General features: G+C 46.2%; 1 long non-coding RNA gene and 3 other non-coding genes across 4 annotated transcripts; all 4 read left to right on the top strand.

Annotated features, from left to right (window-relative positions):
• Positions 1 to 9,807: 9,807 nt before the first annotated feature.
• Positions 9,808 to 12,320, top strand: LOC142834135 (uncharacterized). Its single transcript, XR_012907504.1, has 4 exons — positions 9,808 to 9,899; positions 10,895 to 10,930; positions 11,402 to 11,433; positions 12,005 to 12,320. It is a non-coding gene; the product is annotated as an uncharacterized LOC142834135 (long non-coding RNA).
• Positions 10,604 to 10,807, top strand: LOC142834576 (small nucleolar RNA SNORA73 family). Its single transcript, XR_012907654.1, has one exon. It is a non-coding gene; the product is annotated as a small nucleolar RNA SNORA73 family (small nucleolar RNA).
• On the top strand, positions 11,115 to 11,318 carry LOC142834577 (small nucleolar RNA SNORA73 family). Its single transcript, XR_012907655.1, has one exon. It is a non-coding gene; the product is annotated as a small nucleolar RNA SNORA73 family (small nucleolar RNA).
• LOC142834575 (small nucleolar RNA SNORA73 family) lies at positions 11,600 to 11,803 on the top strand. Its single transcript, XR_012907653.1, has one exon. It is a non-coding gene; the product is annotated as a small nucleolar RNA SNORA73 family (small nucleolar RNA).

Raw genomic sequence — 12,320 nt, 5'->3', positions numbered from 1 at the left:
CTCCCTACTGCCTGGATTTCTTTCCATCCAAACTATACCACTTACATTTATGTCAGAACCCAGGATAGGCTCTCCCTGTGCTTGCGGTTCCCCTCGGGTGCCTAAGGTGCACAGACCCTATCCCTTACTCCCGTGCACCTGCCAGAGACTCACCTTCCCCTCCGCAATCACTCTGTCCCTTCCATCTACAGCAGTTAGCTAAGTTCCCCCTTAGTCAGTGTAAACATTTCCCTGAGTCTGACAAAGTGACCACTGAGTGTCCAGCACCCCTCTGGCACCCTCAGCCATTGTCTTTAAGGCCACAGACAGCTGGCCCTCTACACCTGACCCCATCACCCGACTCTTAATAGTTGCAATCCTGCAGTTTCCTTAGGCCCAACTGGGCTGCTGTGCCCCTGGCTGTCTCCTTCTCCCTGGAGCTACCTGTAATCCCACAGCTCCTCTAGGCCCTCGTGGCTTTTGTGACCCCATTCCCGACCCTTTCCTGTGGAAGAGACCCTCCTCCTAGAGCTTGGTTTTTCTCTCACCTTCTCACCTCTACAGAAGCCCTGGTACCAGGTCCTAAGACTCTCTTCTGCCTTACAACGACCCACTGAATGGCTTGGCCCTTGTTTGGTCCTCCCTGAGTCCTAGATTTGCCCACGACTACAGGCTGCAGTGACATTTTCCTTCCTCTCTACCATGGGAACGTGTCTTCCACACCCTCCCACTCCCCCTTGGGATGCCTCTTAGAAAACCTCCAGCTTCTCCACCTGACACCCAACTGAAGGGCCTCAAATTTATTCAATCAAATTTTTGCAATCAAATTTGGCCTCAATACCCCTTAGATAATCAATCCAAAGAACCACCTAAGAGCACCCTAGATCCTAATATCACTCAGGACCTTTACAAATAGTGTGAGCGATCAGGGAAATGGGAAGATTCTCCATTCCCTATTTCTCTTGTCTCTGCTCCAAGCCCTGTTTACTTATATCTAGTCACACACACACACACACACACACACACACACACACAAACACACGTGTGCACACATGCACTAAGTATAAATGTCCTGTCTTTTAAGTTACCATAAATAGACCTGTAGGGTGAAAAGGGCCAAGAATAAACACCCTGACCCTGACTTGGGTACAGGGATTGAAATCCCACCAATCCCTGAAGTCCCTGAGCACGGAATCCTACCAATCCCAAATCAACCTGGAAAACTCAACAGACCCCACCACCACCAAGGAACCTGTTCACTTCGCTGCCACCCCACCCACCACTTCTTCTTCTTCTTCTTCTTCTTCTTCTTCTTCTTCTTCTTCTTCTTCTTCTTCTTCTTCTTCTTCTTCTTCTTCTTCTTCTTCTTCCTCCTCCTCCTCCTCCTCCTCCTCCTCCTCCTCCTCCTTCTTCTTCTTCCTTTTCCTCTTCCTCTTCTTCTTCTTTTGGCTTTAGCTGTTCTGGAACTAGCTCTTGTAGATCAGGCTGGCCTCAAACTCACAGAGATTCACCTGCCTCTGCCTTCTGAGTGCTGGGACTAAAGACTTACACCACCACAGCCCGGGCCCCAATAAATTTCTTGAGTGAGGTTTATTGTGGGGTGTGACATTTTCACCAGAGTGAAGCCCAGTTGTAACAATTTTCCCGAGAGCAGCTCAGCAGAACTATATCATTTTCAAGAGGGAAACCTTCCTCTAGCCGAGAAGAGTTGTTACCCTCTGCAGTACCTAAGCAGAGCTGTAACACTTGCTGGGGAATCTCTTCCTTAAGCTGAACAGAGCTGTAACAACTTTGCTGGGGAAACCCTCCCCTGCCAGAGCAGAATTGTTACATTGGGGAAACCTTTCCCCAGAGCACAGCTGTAAGCTGCTACACTTACAGTGACATTGTCGTTTTCCTTGACTCCGGACTGCCAGGACACCTTTCCATCAGAGTTAGCATCATCAGGAAGCGTCACACTTGATGTCTGTGCGCTGCGTAAGGTGTGTGTATGGGGGTTCAAAGTAGAGAGTTTCTGCTGTACACCTGTGGTTCCCCTCATGTGACTGTCATGTGCTGGGCATAGGGGCAAGGAAGAGGAGAGGAGGACAGATTGTGCTCTAGAGGAGAATTGTCCAGTGGAACAGGCACCTGATCCATTGGTACTTGCATGGACAGGTGCTGGGAGCCTGTCCTGGAACTAGCTCTTGTAAACCAGGCTGGCTTCAGACTCACAGAGATCTGCCTGCCTCTGCCTCCCGAATGCTGGGATTAAAGGCGTGCGCCACCGCCCAGTTTGAGGTCCCATTTATTAATTGCTGCTCTCAGTGTCTGTGCTACTGGTGCTATATTTAGGAAGTGGTCTCCTGTGCCAATGCATTCAAGTGTACTTCCCATTTTCTCTTCTATGTAATAAGAAATTTACTCATAAGTGGCTTTTAGATATAATGCAAAGAAAAACCAGCTTACAGGCCACAACCCCTGAGAAACTAGAGAACAAAAGGGACCCTGAGAGAGACACACATGGATCTACACAGGAAGGTGAAAAAGACAAGATCTCCTGAGTAAATTGGGAGCATGGGAGTAATGGGAGAGGGTAGAAAGAGAGAGGGGAGGAAGGAAGGGAAGTGGAGAAAAATGTATAGCTCAATAAAACAAAAAAGTAACAAAATTAAAAAAAAACAACAATGCTTGCTTAGTAAGGTATTAAAGCTGCACCTCCAGGCACTCATACAAGAATGGACCTCATGCTGGTAGCCGAACTTTGTAATGTCAGGGTCACCTGGTGGTATGAGTTTTAAAAGGACGTGAAAAGAAGTCATGGAGAGAAACTGAGACTGGGCACTGTGTTCCTACAGAGAGCCCAGGGGAGGCCATCAGAAAGCTTCAGTAAGTTCTGGGGGTCTAAGAGTGTATAAAGGTCTGAGGATACGAGAGTTTATGAACGTTCTGAAGGTATAAGAAAGGTATTTAAGGGCCAGGCAGCGGTGGTGCACGCCTTTAATCTCAGCACTCGGGAGGCAGAGGCAGGCGGATCTCTGTGAGTTTGAGGCCAGCTTGGTCTACAAAGCGAGTTCTAGGACAGCCAGGGTTACACAGAGAAACCCTGTCTGATAAAAACAAAAAAAAAAATGGAAGAAGGAAAGAGAGAGAGAAATTTAGGTTGATGAAAACTTTCAGATTTCTTCCCCCCTCTATGTTACTGTTATATTAAGATTTCAAAGGTTCGGGAAACCTATGTTTAATGGTTCTACCAGACCACTGCCATGGTTGGGTCTAGAGACTGCTCACCAGCAGGTTGCCAAGTGGAGATAATTCCCAGTATCACCTAAAGTGACTTCTAAAACACCTGTCCATGATACTTGCTTTCTCTGTGATCAAACTAGAGATTACTGGGGGCTGGAGAGATGGCTTAGCAGTTAAGAGCACTGGCTGTTCTTCCAGAGGTCCTGAGTTCACTTCCCAGCAACCATATGGTGGCTCCTAACCATCTATAGTGGACTCTGATGCCCTCTTCTGGTGAAGTCATGCATGCAGTCGAGTAATTGAATACATAATAATAATAAAAAAAAACCCTAGAGATAACTGCCAACATTGGCCAGAGACTTATGGAGGATCTCTTTATTGGTCCTGTAGGAGACATGATTGCCTATTCAGATGGTGTTCTACCTTTTTATACAAAATGAACCATTTGCATATTCTAATTAAAGACCCATGGCACACCAGATGGGAAATGGGGGGAGGTCATTGGTGAACTTTACAATAGCCCTTATCACAGTTGCCCATCAGGTACAATCAAAATACTGAGGGCACACACCCCAATTCTCAACCTGTAGTATAGGTAGAAGCTCCTCAAAGGTCCTTACATCCCTAATGTCACCCCTTTTAGATGATAATGATTCCATTTCCCTGTCAGACCCTGTCTTATTCAGACCTTAACCTGTACACATCAGCTATCGAATAACGCTTTGCCTGACTGCTTTGGAGAATACTGTTGTGGAGTGTTATTTTAATATGTGTTACATTCATTTACGCTATGGAATATTTGTTTAGTGATGCAAAGATGTATTGCTCTTTCACATTGCATTTGTTTTAACTCTGTGAAGCTGTGTTACTTTGCCTGTCTAAAACACCTGATTGGTCCAATAAAGAGCTGCATGGCCAATAGCAAGGCAGGAGAAAGGATAGGCGGGGCTGGCAGGCAAAAAGAATAAATGGGAAGAGAACTCTGGGAAGAAAGGATCGACAAGCAAAGAGGAGGAGAGGAAGACTCCAGGCGTCAGCCACACAGCCAGACACAGCATAAGAAGGAAAGAAAAGATCTACAGAAGTAAAGAAAGGTAAAAGAGCCCAGAGGCAAAAGGTAGATGGGAGGTTGGAGAGATGGCTCAGAAGTTAAGAGCACCGAATGCTTTCCTAGAGGTCCTGAGTTCAATTCCCAGCACCCACTGGCTGACTCACAACCATACATATCTGAAGTCTCGTGGAATCCAATGCCCTCTTCCGATGTGCAAGTGTGTGTACAGTCAAAACATCCATATACATAAGACACATAAATAAATCAATCTTTTTTTAAAAAAAAAGGCAGATGGGATAATTTAGGAAAAGCTGACTGGAACTAAGCTAACCTGAGGCCATAAGTAAGAAAAAGTCTCTCTGTGTGTATTTATTTGGGAGCTGGGAGGCAGGGCCTCCAAAAGAGTAAAGAGCAAAGAGAAAAAAAACAAACAACAAAAAACAAAACGGCCAACAACAGAATACTGGTTGTATGTCCCTCCTGGGTCAAACTCATGCCTGCCTTTGCGATCGTACCCACTGTCTTATTAGACTCTCTCCCCACGCCTCTCGTTAGTTGCTCTAAGCCCAAAATCACTACCATCCCTTCTCCTTCCTACACCTCTCTCTTCAGTACCGTAGACTGCTTTAACTCCAATATGTTTTGTGGGCACACTGGATTCTGCGGGTTGCAATACCTTTACCCTCAGTACCACCACCCAGTCCCTGTGCCCAAACATTCCCAATGTCTCAAGTTTATCACTGCCTACCTCATGGGTGGTTCGGTACATGTACCCTGGTGTTCTCTTTTCCAAAACTAGAGGTTGGTACCTACTGGAGAGCCCATGTGGATTCCCATCAGAAGGTTTAGAGCATCCTGGCATGACAAAGGAGCAGTCAGGTCACACCCTCTAGAGAGGGCCTGGCGGAACTACTTCCCTAGCTATTTTAGGTTTTCCTCTCAGTTCCTCCAAGATCTCCAGTGGGGGCCTCAGCCCATTCTTACCTCAAGGGACATAGACTCGCTGAGTGCCACAAGTTCTACAAGATCACTGAGGATTAACTAACGGCAAAAGAGGTGGCCTTTGTCAACTAAGTCTGTCCCATCACCTCTTTGCGGCAGGACCAAGTCCCTCCTCCCAACCTCGTGCCTAGGCTGAGAATGGATTCCATGCTCCACAAAGTCAGTTCATGCATTAGAGTTAGAGCCTGGTCCCACTGCCAGTGGCCCCATGTACTGCCCGAGTCACGCCATTGTCACCTGTATTCAGTTGGTTCTCCAGGTGTCAGTCTGGAGTCAGTGATCTCTCACTAATTTGGGTCAGCTACCTTTCTTAACTGCTTAGGTTAAGATATTACCCTTCTTTTTTTTTTTAAGATTCTTTTTTTTAATATTTATTTATTTATTTATTTATTATGTATACAATATTCTTTCTGCGTGTATGCCTGAAGGCCAGAAGAGGGCACCAGACCTCATTTCAGATGGTTGTGAGCCATCATGTGGTTGCTGGGAATTGAACTCAAGACCTTTGCAAGAGCAGGCAATGCTCTTAACCGCTGAGCCATCTCTCCAGCCCCGATATTACCCTTCTTAACCCACTTTCTCCTACTGGTTGCACCCTGCCTTATAAACTTCTTACCTACATTTCTTCAACAATAGAGTCAAAATATTTCTAAGCAGACTTTTAATCAGTTGTTGTTACAGGATTAGCAGCCCCTAGCTGCAGAGCCAGAGACCAGCGATGGTGAAGATCAAGTTTGCCCAAAGGATACCACGATTCAGCAGGAAGTAGTCTAAGGATCACATCACCCTCTTTCTTGTGACCTCATTGTTTAGTAATAATATAAAGGGGGGAATGTAAGCCCCTCGAGCCGTACGATTGGTTAGACCCCTTCCCTGAGGCCCTCCAACTGCCAGGTTCCATGCACAGAACACTCTAACTGCCCCAACAACTGGATCCTGCCCCCACCCTACAGAGTAAAAAGTCCAATCTCTGGACTTGAAACCCCACCAATCTCCACCCTGAAAAGCTCCACCTCTTTCCCCAAGAAACTCTATATAAGCCCCGCCTTCTGCTCAGTTCTCTGCTATTTCTCCCCTGAGCAGAGGCAACCACCCTCCTGGTTTTTCCCTCCCAATAAATCTCTTATGTGAGGTTTGTTTTGTGGTGTGACTTTGTTATTCCTTGGCTCCCAAATGTCAGGATATCTTTCCATCCAAACTATAATGTTTACATTGAGTAACATAGCAAATTCAAGGCTAGCCTGGGATAGCCTGGGGCATATGATCCCTCTATCTCAATTTTTTCCATTTTAGAAATTTTGCAGGTGCTGGAGAGATGGCTCAATGGTTAAGAGCACTGGCTGTTCTTCCAGAGGTCCTGAGTTCAATTCCCTAACAGCCATCTATACTGAGATCTGATGCCCTCTTCTGGCCTGCAGGCATACATGCAGACAGAACGCTGTATTCATACTAGTAAATAAATCTTTTTTTTAAAAGGAAAAGAAAATGTGTGGAGAAAGTATTGGGAAACCCTATGTGCCAAGGATGTCACTAGGTGCCTGTCCTTCCTAACCACCCTCCCCCTAGTTTGGAAAATGAGATTATACAGGTCAGTTTTTTTTTGTTTTTTTGGTTTTTTTTTTTTTTTTTGGTTTTTCGAGACAGGGTTTCTCTTTGGTTTTGGAGCCTGTCCTGGAACTAGTTCTGTAGAGCAGGCTGGTCTTGACCTCACAGAGATCCGCCTGCCTCTGCCTCCCGAGTGCTGGGATTAAAGGCGCGCGCCACCTTCGCCCGGCCAAGGTCAGGTTTTTGCAAGGTCAAAACAAACACCATTTTTGCATTTGCTTGAGGACAATAACTTGCAGCCCACTCAGTCTCCTTTACAAGGATTTACTGGACATGGACCACAGCTAACTGAACCTCAGCCTGATGTCACAAAGAGCAGCTGATGCTGCTATGCTTTCTGGCAAGCAGCCCAGTTTCAGCCCAGAGCACCTCAGCAATGACTCACCTTCTACTTGTTTCTTAGCACATTACCCTTTACTAAGAGCCAAGAGAAACCATGAGTCAGAACTCTCTGGGTGTTTCTTTGTTCCCAGATTGCTGTGGCCCAAATTATCAGGTCTCCAGCTGCTACTACAGTTTTGGGGTTATAATGTCTCCAGAGGTTACTCTGAGGTTACTCACGGCCCAGTATTTCCTGAATGGTGGAAGAAACTTGGTTCTATGTGGATGGAGAGTGAGGTCTGGAAGACCAAATCACAAAGGACAGGGACAGGGCCAGCAAGATGGCTCAGGGGTATAAATGCATGCCACCAAGCCTAGTGATCAGAGTCAGAGCCCAGAAATCCACATAAAGGTGGACAGAGAGAGAGAACCACATCCATGCTGGGCGGTGGTGGCGCACGCCTTTAATCCCAGCACTCGGGAGGCAGAGGCAGGCGGATCTCTGTGAGTTAGAGACCAGCCTGGTCTACAGGTTCCAAAGCTACAGAGAAACTATTTCTTCTGTCCCCAAAATGCTTTCTTTTTTTTTTTTTTTTTTTTTTTTTTTGGTTTTTCGAGACAGGGTTTCTCTGTGGCTTTGGAGGCAGAGGCAGGTGATTGATCTCTGTGAATTTGAGGCCAGTCTGGCTACAGAGCAATTCCCAGGACAGCCAGGGCTACAAAGAGAAAATCTGTCTTGAAAAACCAAAAGAAGAAAGAGGAGGAGAAGAAGAGGAAGAAGAAAGAGGAGAAGCCGTGCAGTGTTGACACATATCTTTAATCCTACCACTTGGGAGGCAGAAGCAGGCAGATCTCAGTGAGTTCGAGCCCCACTTGGTCTTCAAAACGAGTTTCAGGACAGCCAGTTCTATTACACAGAGAAACCCTGTCTCAAAAAATAAAAATAAAATATAGAAAGTGAAGAAGAGAGAATAAATACATACATTCGTCATTCTTTTTAAGAGACAGGATCTCTCCACGTAGCCCTAGTTGTCTTGGAATTCACTATGTAGAAATGGTTGGCTTCCAATTCACAGAGATCTGTCTGCCTTTGCAGGCTTCTCAAGTGCTGGGATTGAAGACTTGTATCAGAATACCCAGTCATTTTTTTTCAAGTAAATATTTCACAACAAAATTTGTGTAGCTTAGTTTCACATCTTAAAATCTGAGAAATATGGGCTGGAGAGATGGCTCAGCCGTTAAAGGCTAGGCTCACAACCAAAAAAAAAAATGTAAGAGTTCGGTTCCCAGCACCTACAGCTGTCTCTCCAGCCACAAAAAAAAAAAAAAAATCTGAGAAATATGGCCAGCTGGTGGTGACGCATGCCTTTAATCTGAGCACTCAGGCAGGCAGAGGCAGGCAGATCTCTGTGAGTTTGAGGCCAGCCTAGTCTACAGAGTGAGTTCCAGGACAGTTTCCAAAGCTACAGAGAAACCCTGTTTGGAAAAACCAAAATAAAAAATAAAAAATTTGGCCGGGCGGTGGTGGCGCACGCCTTTAATCCCAGCACTTGGGAGGCAGAGGCAGGCGGATCTCTGTGAGTTGGAGACCAGCCTGGTCTACAAGAGCTAGTTCCAGGACAGGCTCCAAAACCACAGAGAAACCCTGTCTCGAAAAAGCAAAATAAATAAATAATTTGGGAAATATGCCGTACAGTGGTGGCGTATGCCTTTATTCCCAGCCCTCGGGAGGCTGAGGCAAGCGGATCTCTGAGTTCGAGGCCAGCCTGGACTACAGAGCAAATGTTTGTAAAGTACTTGGCACACAATATATAAGAGGTCAGTGTTTCTGCTCAGGCCAGCCTTGATCTTATGATAATGCCATTTTATTCATCCGACTCTATACTGTATTATTATTGTTTGTCTATGTATTATGAGGGGGTCATTGAACATGTACAGTATTTCATGGTATTTGTGTGCAGTGCTGGGGTTTGGGATAGGGTACATCCAGGGAAAAATATCTTGATCATCAATATATCTTATTGTCAACGTCTTTGATCTGTTTGTGTGTAAAGTGCACATAACATTTAACAGCTTTTTAATCAGGTGTAAATCAGAACCTGAAATTCTGGGCAGGTGTCCTCCCACTGAGAATGCATAAGAGCTTTTTGTTTTTTGTGTGTTTTACTGACTTTTGTTTGTATGTGCGTGTGTTTGTGAGTTATGTGCACCACGTGTCTGCAAATGACAGCTGAGTTGTGAGCTGCGAGCTGTCACATGGGTACTGGGAATTGGACCCAGGTACTCTGGAAGGCAGCCAGCTAAGCCATCTCTCCAGTACCCCTATTCCCTCCACTCCCCGGGACGTTTTTAATTGTAATCAATCCTTGTATTCGCACCCTTTTTCAGTATCAAACGCTTCTTCCGTATACAAAGTAGACTCCAACTCTGGAGTCTAGGAAGCATTCCTCCAGACGGATGTCTTTGCCCATTTTGCATATGCCAGTATATCCAGGCACTGAGGACAAACGGCACAAACTCAACAACGCACTGCCCGGACTTAGAAGCTCAGGAGGTCGCACGAACCTTGCCGCGTTTCCAAAGGTCCTCCGTGCGCAAGTCCCTGCGCAGGCGCAGTCTGCAGTGCCCGACTTCCGGGGATTCATGTATAAATATGGCCGCCTCAGCGTTTCTCGTTCTTTCAAGAGCGTCGGAGTCTAGCTGTAGTTGGTTGCTGGTGAGTTACCTTCCGCTCCTTTTTCTGCTGCTGTCGGTTTACCGACTGGGTTTGGCTCCCAGGTTGGAGGTTGGAGAGAAGTGGTTGCGGCTGCGCAGACCCCGCGGGGAGGCCGGGGTTCACTCGGCATAGCGTGGCCTCCTTGGCGGACACGTGCCGCCCTTCCCACCCGGGACGGGCCTTCCTTAGCTTCATTTTCCCGGGAGTCTTCGCTTTCCCTTAAAGTTGGTGCTGCTCGGGAGGAAAAACGTTCAGCCGGGAGGTGGTGGCGCACGCCTTTAATCCCGACATCGGAAGGCAGAGGCTGATGGATCTGAGTTTGAGGTTGGCGCTACACAGAGAAAGCCTGTTAACAATAGGAAAAGAGAAAAACTTGGTTCATAGTAAATATCCCACGTGATTATCGTAGTTTGTGGGCATGGTTTTAACTTTGCGCCTAGGTTCTCACCTGCGTTTATAATCTCTACTCGTGTCGTAGACAAGTTTCTACGCATTTTTTGGCGGTAATCTATTACTCTTAATTCAGAGAGATAATTCTTTAGGTAAATGACTACAATTTGACAGGGGGGTGTTTCATTCTATTTATATAAAAAAGAAGTCGGAGGGTAGCTCTGTCTCATACTTGAAGTGCCAGCACTCTGGAGACGAGCTGGAGGTCTAGCAAGGATATACGGTTAAATTAAGACGGTCTTCACCTTGTATTTCCAACGTGGATACCCCGGGAGGTCACTCTCCCCGGGCTCTGTCCTAGTGGCGTAGGGGAGCATAGGGCCCTGCCCCGTGATGTACAGTCCCGTTCCACGACGTTGGAGATGAAGCTGGGCCTCGAGTCTGCGCCTGCATATTCCTACGGCTTCTCAGAGTCCTCTGGACCGTGACTGAGGAGACAAACCATGCAGGAAACAGTCTTAAACCAGGAAATAGGGGAATGAGACTGCGTAATTGGGAAACTGGATTAGAATTTACTTATGAAATAAAAATGCCCTCTTTTTCAGAATTCATTGGTGATTACAAGTTATTTTTTGGTTGAGGTAAGTCTATTCTGAATTGAATGTTAGTGTCTTCCACGTGATTTTTTTGTTCCAATTGTATATTAGCCATTTTCTGTATGTTATTAGTTGATACCTGTAACTCATGAGGTCATTAGAGACTAATTTGTTTTGGAGACTTGCGTATTGGTTGGGGTTGACAAATCATTGGGTACTACCAGACTTTCCAACGTGGATACCCCGGGAGGTCACTCTCCCCGGGCTCTGTCCTTGTGGCGTAGGGGAGCATAGGGCCCTGCCCCGTGATGTACAGTCCCGTTCCACAACGTTGGAGATGAAGCTGGGCTTCGAGTCTGCGCCTGCATATTCCTACGGCTTCTCAGAGTCCTCTGGACCGTGACTGAGGAGACAAACCATGCAGGAAACAGTCATAAATCAGGAAATCTATGAGGGAGTCTGCGTGATTGGGAAATTGCATTAAAATTTTACTCACAAAAATGCCTTCTTTTACAGATCTCATCAGTGATTACAAGTTGTTGGTTAAGGTAAGCTCTACTTGAATTGTGTCTGTCACATGATCTTTTTTCCATTTGTTAACTGAATTTATGTATTAGCAATTTGTAAGTGGGTACTTGTGACTTTTTAGGGCATCAGACTAGTGTGTTTCTGGAGACTTGGGGTTGACAAAATCATTGGGTACTACCAGACTTTCCAACGTGGATACCCCGGGAGGTCACTCTCCCCGGGCTCTGTCCTAGTGGCGTAGGGGAGCATAGGGCCCTGCCCCGTGATGTACAGTCCCGTTCCACGACGTTGGAGATGAAGCTGGGCTTCGAGTCTGCGCCTGCATATTCCTACGGCTTCTCAGAGTCCTCTGGACTGTGACTGAGGAGACAAACCATGCAGGAAACAAGTCTAAGAGGTGCTAAGTTGGTGGTCCATGCCTTTAATGCCAGCAGTTGGGAGGCAAAGGCAGGCAGTCTGGTCTACACAAAGTTCCAGGGCAGGCTCCAAAGCTACAGGGAAACCCCAGGGGTCTTTAAAAACTTAAAGTGAGGTGCTAAGGGTTTCAGTGTGCCACTTTTGAGAATCTGATCTTTGCTTGTTTTTCTTCAGGAAAGAAGAGGATCTGTACAGCTAGCTACCTGCTGAAGGTTAACTTGGTGCTTGTAATTAGATACAATTTGGCAAAGTTGCTGTATTAGGGTTTTAACACCTAACATTGTCAGTGCTGAGCATGCACTTTTCTCCTTAGCTATTCTTGGTCTTGTAAATGTATATCAATGTCTAGGTTTGTGCTTTAGCATGTATGTGGTCCATTTCCTGGTAGGATGTACGCTGACTGCCTCAAGACCATATAGACCACAAGTGGTATGGAATGGGATACAGAACTTCTATAAATAAATGTCTGACAACTGAATTAAAGGAAAAA

Source organism: Microtus pennsylvanicus, chromosome 13, assembly GCF_037038515.1.
Source record: "Microtus pennsylvanicus isolate mMicPen1 chromosome 13, mMicPen1.hap1, whole genome shotgun sequence".
In the NCBI taxonomy this organism is placed as follows: Eukaryota; Metazoa; Chordata; class Mammalia; order Rodentia; family Cricetidae; genus Microtus; species Microtus pennsylvanicus.
Note: the sequence above shows the minus strand (reverse complement) of the source record. Positions and strands in the feature narration are given on the sequence as shown.